Consider the following 8932-nt stretch of genomic DNA (forward strand, 5'->3'; position numbering starts at 1 on the left):
ATTTTAAACCTTTTAATGAAAAACTTTGGTAAATTTTGGGGTATGCACTTTTATAGCCCAATGAGTTTCGGTATAATAAAGTGCAAGCTTGAAGTGGCTGAGAAATTGCTTTGACTTTTGGAAATTTTATTTCGCTACCGGTCTTGTGCATTTTCGCCCTATAAAAAATGCACGCAAAAAACACGTCAAAGGAAAAAATTTGCAAAACATGAACGAAAGTTTGAGCTGCTTCAAACTTGCACTTTCTTATACTTAATTTTATTGGGCAGTCAAACTGTGTATTTTTTCTTCTAAATTTTGATTAAAAAGTTCGAAGTTTTAAAGAAAATTTGGTGAATTTTTGTAAATGTTCTAACTGTCATTTATTTGATATTTGTTGAAGAAGGGAATTTTTGTATTTCTATACAAAATTAATGCAAATTAAAAAATTATAGTAATGCGCATACATATATTTACACACATACATACTTATACACTAAAGTATGCGCGTAAATTTGGTATTTACTTGCATAGCTTAATTTTGATTTAATACAATTTATACGGTCTACTATTTCTGTTGTTGTTGCTGCTCTTCTGCATCGTTAATATCTGCACTATGCACTATGAAGACGAAATAAAATCTGATGCAGCAAAAAAAATTTAAACAAATAAAATAAAAATAAACAAAATAAAAGTAAGTAAAAAAAATAAATCAAATTAAATAAAATAAAAATTAGCATCGCAACAATAAATACTGAAATTCCGCAAATTCTTTCTTCATCTTGTGTTTCAAATGGCAAACTTCGCAACTGCTGCGCGCAAAACCTTCGAAGGCCTTGTAACAATGCTGAGCCGCAAGCAGCTGCGGTCGCTGTGCACTGGCGCGTAATTAATGCACTGAGATGCCAATTTTAATTGCGGGCAATAATTAGTTGATGTTTTGTTTTTGCGCGTTTTTCATTACAGCTTTGAAATTTAATGGCTGAGAGATTGCAGATATTGCAGATATTGCAGCTTTTCCTACTCTGTTTTCGCATTTTCAAAACAAACGCTAAGTTTTTCGGCAAATGCCACACAGTTTTTGCATTCATTGCATATTTTCCATTTATTTACCTTTCGAAAAATGTTGTTTAAGATTTTTCTATATTTTTTTGCTGTTTGCGCAGTCGGCCTTTTTTTGTGCTGTACTCTACTGCTCACTTGTTTGCTTTTATTTTATTTACTTTGTTTTCACAACACTTTTGTGCTCGTTTTTTACAATGCTTTTGTATAAATTAACTAATTGTTATTGCTGGATATTATCACACACCGATCTCAGATTTTTCTCTCTATGTATATATGTATGTATGCATGTACGCTTATATACATTGACAAATATGCTCGTATGCAGAGAGACGTATGTTTGTATGTACACAGATATCAGATAAAATTAACCAAAACTGAATCTCCGAATTTGATATGATCTTGTTGGCCGCTCGTTAACGACTAAATCCCATTCACATTGAGCCACCGGGTTTTAAGTGACGACTGCCAAGCTGCCACAAAAAAGCAGCGCAAGCGCTTCGGCTCGTTTTGCTCTTACTTTGGTTTGGTGGGTAGTTAAGTACGCTTTTGTGTGTCGGATTTGTACGTATGCATACTCGTCTGCATGTGTATGTGTGTATGTGTGTAAAGCATTTAATGCTCGTAGGTATTGTTGTGCATGGGGATAAGTGGTTTAATATATCCACACAAACACACATACATCTATGCCTTCGCATATTTGGCACTTATCGCCTGTATGTTTGTATGTATGAATGTGTGCATTTGTAGGTATATTTTAAAGGTGTAATTTTCGTGAATTTGCACTGGTTTCTTTGCTAATGTCGATCCATTTTGTTAACTTGCATTAGGAGTTTTTTTACTAAAGTACATACGGGTAGGTACACACTTACATATGTATACGAGTATGTATGCACTTTGTTTGAATATGTACTTTGCGTGGTTCGTGGCCGAATCTCGTCAGATCGCACTTTGGGTAATGTGAAAATTGTGCCCTGTGACTGCAATTTTTTATTTCTATATATTGTATATTTACATACAAATCGAAATATTCTCATACATACTCATTTATGCGTGTGTGTATTATCGTGCCATGATTTTCTCGCTTATTTTTCTCATTAAATGCATTAAACCAATTAGCGTCTCGATAGGATAAGTCTTCATATGTATGAAATTTTCAATGGTTGACAACTGAAAATTTTCCTCTATTTGTAGTATAAAAATTAAAAAAAAAAACAAATTTTTTATTGGAATATTTTACGATGTTAAAACAAATTACGAGTATCTCCTATTATTAGAAGTTACAATAAGAATAGCGTGGGGCAAAAACCTTTTGTAAGATTTTATTATCAGATAAGGTCTGATTGATCGTTGTTACTTTGGCTTCAGATTTCGTTTTGACTTACTTTCCCTTAACCCTTAAATGTCCAACTTCATCTCTTCCATAGAAATAAATATAAATAAATTTTTTGACGTGATAACGTCTTATAATTCGATGTAGCCGGCTGCACGCACGTCGTTACCTTCCTTGAATTGCAAGCGAGAGCGCGGAACGAACGATAAAGAGGCACAATCGGCCCTCACGTTCGGCTACGTTTGACATCTGGCTCTCTCCTACTTAAGTGAGCGTATATATGTATGTATATGCGCATTTGTGTATAAATTCACATACTTGTATTTGCATATGCCTTCTTCCTGTGTGCATGGTAATGCACCATTTCTCTGTAGAGAATAGGACTATGATAGGAAAAGTAGGAAATGAAAGGGGTGTTTCGAGTGTAATGTGTCTTGAAAAAGTCAAATCGATGATGGTGCCTCTTACTGTTGTTGACTTATTAACGTCTGATGCACAATCGAAATTGAAGATATCTTTCATGAATTTGATAAATATTTCGTCATTTTTCACGTTTGTGTAAATGTAACTTGACCTATTCCATTGCGATGCCATTTACCTCCTCCTCTATATCCATACAAAATATCTATCAAACAAATAAAATTAAAATTTTGTTTTGAAAAATGCAACCATTCTATCAGTATTTTCTTATGACGTTGTCACGTTAAACTATCGTCAGTAAACCGACTTTACAGACAACCTCTTTTTTGCTGGAATGTTGGTACAACTGTCTTCTATAGTGTCACAGAGTTTGAGCGTGATGTGTTACTTAGCTTGCATTTAATTATATCAGTCAACCGCAAGAGTGCTCTGCGATTTTCACTATGGATAAAAATATCGAACAAAGAATTTGTCTTAAATTTTTGATCGCTAAGTATTGAACAGGATTTCGTTTGCCGAACCGTTGAAGATATTGCAGAAAGCCTAGGGCGTGTGTGCTTTATAAAAAACAAGGGTCTACTAATGGTATAAGGCTTTTGCAAAGGGCCGAGAAGTCGTGGAAGATTTGCCCCGATCTGGACGCGCATCGACGTCTTCAACGGATGAAAACGTCAACAAAGTCAAGGAAATGGTGCTGGAAAAACATCATTTAAGTTTGAGCGAGGTAGCTCAGGGCCTTAGCGTGTCTCACAAATTAGTTTGCAACATTTTACATCATCAGCTGGGCATGAGACGAGTGGCTGATTGACTCGTTCCAAGAGAGTTGAATTTCTTTCAAAGAATTCATCGGAAGAAGTTGGCTGAAGACATGCTTGAGCAAGTGAATTCGGATCCACGTTAATCCAGCGAATCGTAATAGGTGATGAGAGGTGGGTATATGAGTTTGACATGCAAACCAATCAACAAGCAACCAAACGGCTTAATGGTGCTATCAACATGAGTCGAAACCCCCAAAAATCACGTCAAAGTTGGTCAAAAGAGAAAGTCTTGCTAGTCGTTTTCTTTGATTATCATGGTGTTGTGCAGTAGGAATCCGTTCTAAATGTTTCTACGGTAAACGGTAAATAAAGAATATTATTTGGAAGTTATGCGACGTTTGAGAGAGAATGTGCGTAGGAAAAGGCCCAATTTGTGGAAAGAAAACTAATGGATCTTGCACCATGATAACGCACCGTCTCACAAGGCTCATATTGTGGTGACTACTTTGTGCTTTGATCACTGGACTAATCGATGGTATATGTATGTGTATTGTTTCGAATGAAGCCTATTTTGAAGGTGACAAATTAAATTCTGATGATTTCATTTAATAATTCTCGGTACTTTTTTTACAGAATGCATATTGGTTTTCTCATTTTGGTCTATGAGTCAGATGCCAGACTCCGTCTATATATCAGGGTTATCATTTCTGTACTAAAGGCAGTCACTTTCCCCTAAATCGGTGCATTTTACATTGAAATCGGGTGGACGATACAATCAAAAAAGAGGTTATAGTCGAAAAATTCGAAAATTTTATTTCCGTTTTATTTGCTAATTTAAAAATATACTGAATTGGGCGTAGAACAGGACTAGTTACAATACTCTCTGATAATTAGCAGCGGCTTTAAAATTAAAAGAAATATATTGATCAAATTATCAGAAAAATTTGACATTCGTTTATATTTTCGTTTAAATATTTATATTTAAATTTGATTCTTTCCTCATTACCTCATTATCTGAAGTTCCATTATCTTGAGTCGAATTGAGATAAAATTTTGCACAGCTTATCTTTGCTTCTATAAAACTTTACAGAACTTTTCGCTCTGTCAAGGGCAGATCAAAAGCTAAAATAAATTAGGTCAAATTACCTCAGTTACGCTATGTTACCCCATGGCAACAGTTTTGTAATGCCGTTAAAGGCCAAACCAACCAAGAGAGAATATAAAAATTAGTTTTGTGACGTAACTACTCTTCCAATTTGTGTTGTCCATCCAGGTTGTTGTCTTAGATGGCCCCACAGTGGGCCTTTAGTTTTCTATTCACGGCTGAGATGTGATTTTTTTAATTTAGATATTTTCATTATAAGGAAGTTTAACCCGCTTGTGGATATTACAAATTTTAGTAGGGTATAAAAATGGACTGGCGATTTCTTTGTTAATTAGCGAATGAGTTTAACACATTTAGGAAATGCCGCCAGAGCAACACATTTAAGTAAGAGAGCTATAGCATTCAAAATACTGGATCCAAAATAGGATCCAGCTTAGGGTGCTATAGGTAGTTAAAATCATTAAAAAATCAGTATTTTTGAATTTTTTTATAGTAACTTCATTTATTTGGTAGACCTTATTTATATTTTCGCTTGACTTCTCTAAATAAATGTTAAAAATAGCAAATGTGTTTTGAATACTGTTATAAACATCTCTGTTCCACTTCCTCCCACAAGTAGTGCCTTGGGCCGACCAGCATAACTTTGTGCTGAGTCACCTAAAATCAAGCAAATAAAAAAAAATTATTTAAATAGTAAATCTACTAATCAAGGTATTTTAATCAAGCATTGTTTTTTTAATTTAAAAGCATACATCCAAATTGAAAAAAAAATATAATTATATATAAAAAAAAAATCTTGAAATCTATCTATAAATTTCGAAAGAAAAACGCAATAGTTTCGAAAAATGTGAACTGTACTTGCCGCCACTAATTATTTGCCGGATATTTCGGAAACTTTACATTCAATTGGCTTCAGGGAATATTTTAGTTTATTTAAATTTTATTTCAAGGCGGTTAAAATTCTCTTCTTTAAGTTGCCTTAATTAAAAAATAATGTAAACAAATTCAGTCTGGATTTAAGTGATTAGCTATTTTCAAGAACTCGATATTGGGATTGTCTATTTTCCCAAAATCTTTCAACTTTTTCTTCTTCTCTTCTTCTTGATTGGCGCCATAACCGTTTAAGCCATTTTGTTCATGCGATTCGTTTCTGCGTCGTGCTAACTGGCGCCAGTTGGACACACCAAGTGAAGACAAGCCCTTCTCCACCTGATCTTTCCAACGCAGTGGAGGCCTTCCCTTTCTCTGCTACCACCAGCTTGTACCGCATCGAATACTTTCAAAGCCGGAGCGTTTGTATCCATTCGGACGACATGACCCAGCCAACGTAGCCGCTGAATCTTTATTCCCTGCGTTATGTCTATGTCGTCGTAAAGCTCATACAGCTCATCGTTCCATCGCCTGCGGGATTCGCCGTCGCCAACGTGCAAAGGTCCAAAAATCTTCCGCAGAGTCTTTCTTTCAAATACTAGCCCAAGCTTCTCCGCCACACGATAGGACGGGTATGTTGAGAGCCTTATAAAAAGTTAGTTTTGTTCGTTGACAGAGGACTTTACTATTCAATTGCACACTTAGTCCTAATTAGCACTTGTCGGCAAGAGAGATTCTCCGTTGGATTTCAAGACTGACATTGTTGTAGGCGTTAACGCTGGGTCCTAAATAAACGAAGTCTCTTACGACTTCGAAATCAACAGTGACGAGGGTGCCGATGCGCGAGTGCACCGAATGTTTGTTTGAGATAGGAGATACTTCGTCTTGTCCTCGTTCATCAATAGACCCAAGCGCTTTTCTTCTTTATCCAGAACTAACAGGGCGATTGTTAAAGCCGATGATGTCATCCTGTGCTCCTTTGCTCTACTAATTCGCAACTCGTCAAGTTATCGCGTCCATTTCTGAAAACTAGGCCCTGTGCTGAAATGTGTCGCTTGCATAGAGGTCAGCAAAGCAGAAGAACCTTCATTGAAAGTTCATGCTGCTAGATTAGTAGAAATTTAAATAATTGTAGAAGTGCCACTCACTGACTTTGGAGAGATTCTTCAAATAAACTGATTGAGACTCTTATACAGAGAACAGGTGTGGAAACACGACCGGGAGCAACGGTACGCAAATACTTATAATTTTATTGATTTTGCTCCGATCGACATTTTTGACATCATTTTCTTGAGGTACAGGGTGCATACGGATTTTGAGGACTTCGCGAAACTATTATGTTTTGTTTTGCTTCTTTTCAGAAAAGACATGGAGAACTACAACTTAACTCAAAAGATTAAGAGACATGCAGTTACCGTCGCTATATGTGCAAATCACATCGATTTGAAAATATGAGCCATGAATCGGAAGCATCAATATGCGATTCAAAATCTGTTGCAAAACGCAGAAAATACGAGGAACGTTTTGATACTATCCGATCTGCAGAATTTATTCAACAAGTGCAAACGATAATTGACGAAGACCCTAGTGAGTGAGCTTAAGGTTTCTGAGGGTCTTATCCGTCGAGTTGTTAGTGCAGATCTCCGATATAAGTCCTTCGTCATTCGCAGAAGACATCTTATTTGTGGGCAAACACGAGAACCGCTAAACGCCTTCTAAACAAAATTAAACGCCTTGCGCCTGAGATGTTATGATGTCTGACGAAAAAAATGTTGGCCAAGGCCAAGAAACTACAGAAATTAAAAAAAATGCAGATGGCTAAGTTCCAATTCTACAGAAGTTCCCGTTGCCATGCACATGAAGTTTCTAGCCGCTGTTATGATTTTAAGGGTTGTGAGCAACAAATGACTTGTCATGCGCCACACTTCTTTACTCAAGGATTTCTGCTGCATACGAGTATATCAATGTTCTAGAGACCTGAAAACCGAGTGATGGCGATACAAGATTGGATGGCTGAAAACGTCCATGGCCCATTATAACCGAGCTTATGGCCGCCTAACTCCCCAGACCTTACTCCCCTGGATTGGTACGTGCGGGACGTTGTTGAGTGTGAAACCAATAAGCATCCTCATAACACCATTTCTTTTCTGAAGGCTACAATTAATACCGTTATGGGCAATATGAATAAGGATAATTTGATTCGGGCATGCAACCCTTTCCGACGCTAATGGAAGTTTTATTGCATGATTTTATAGATAATTATTAATAATTTAATGTTGTATAAAAAATTCGTGAAGTTTCATTAAATTCTGCCTCAAATAAAAGCTAATTAGTCTTACTCTCAAGTTGTGCTGCAGTACTGAACGCACCCTATATTATACATTCATAAAAAATGCAAAATTAAATAACACCTCATTTGTATGCATCGTTTTTTTCGTCATATTATATATTAGTAAATATTGCATTTCACTTTTCTTTCGCTGTCTTTAATGTTTTTTGTTCATGCAAATAAGTTTACAGATGTGAGATTTAGGCCAAAAATTAAACGCCAGGCGGCGTTAGCATTGAAATGTATCGAAATAAAATTTTGGAAAATTTAAGGTTTCATAAATCCAATGATTATAAAAACATATATGTATACAGATACGAGTATATACGCCATACAATGACTTTATGCCTCCTCCAAAAAGCAGATATCACTTTAAAGGGAATTTTTTTCCATGGTGGAAATATTTCTACACTCCGCTGTTTCCCACTACTTGCCGAGGGGCGACTGCTATTTGACAAAAACAAACAAAATTTCTAACTGGCTTCATTCGGCAACGGTGATGTAACACAGATTCGTCCCTTGCAGTAAATTGCCGCACTTCAACAGATCTTTTATCTAAAAATCGGTTTTCTTATGAACAGAATTTTTCCATTGGCTTACAGCGCAAGCCGAGAGCAACAGGATTAAGAGATGAGCCACATACGTATACACACCGTAAAAAAGAGTTGAATTTCAGCAACTAGTAGTGTAGGTGAAATCTGACAACAATTATATACATATATCCATGCATACATACATACACCAGTGAGATTAAATTAAGTTGCCAAAAATTTCACCGCGTGAGTGGTGACAAAAAAGAAACAACAATTTAGGGACTCAAATGAGTATACGAGTATATGCAAGGTACATATGTGTGTATACATATTTGTTGGCGTGTAAGTGAACATCTCTTTTGAGTAGGTAATAAAGCTTAAGAAAATGTCATAAACATTTTTGTTGATGTCGTAAATGTTTATAAAAGTATGCGGTTAACGCGCCGGTTAGCAAACGCAATTATGAGAGAATGCAAATGCAAAAGTTCATATAAATGTTAACACATACACACAGCCACATATAGACCTGTGTATGTGGAAATG

General features: G+C 36.0%; 1 protein-coding gene across 2 annotated transcripts in view; it reads right to left on the minus strand.

Moving 5' to 3' along the window:
- Positions 1–1476, minus strand: part of LOC129241683 (proton-coupled amino acid transporter-like protein CG1139) — a 34731-nt gene extending 33255 nt beyond the window's left edge. For both annotated transcript variants that reach the window (XM_054878148.1, XM_054878147.1), the window contains exon 1: positions 1093–1476. The gene's annotated coding sequence lies outside the window, so the exon portion shown is untranslated. The remainder of the gene's footprint in view (positions 1–1092) is intronic.
- Positions 1477–8932: the final 7456 nt, after the last annotated feature.

This window comes from Anastrepha obliqua, chromosome 3 (genome assembly GCF_027943255.1).
Source record: "Anastrepha obliqua isolate idAnaObli1 chromosome 3, idAnaObli1_1.0, whole genome shotgun sequence".
NCBI lineage: Eukaryota > Metazoa > Arthropoda > Insecta > Diptera > Tephritidae > Anastrepha > Anastrepha obliqua.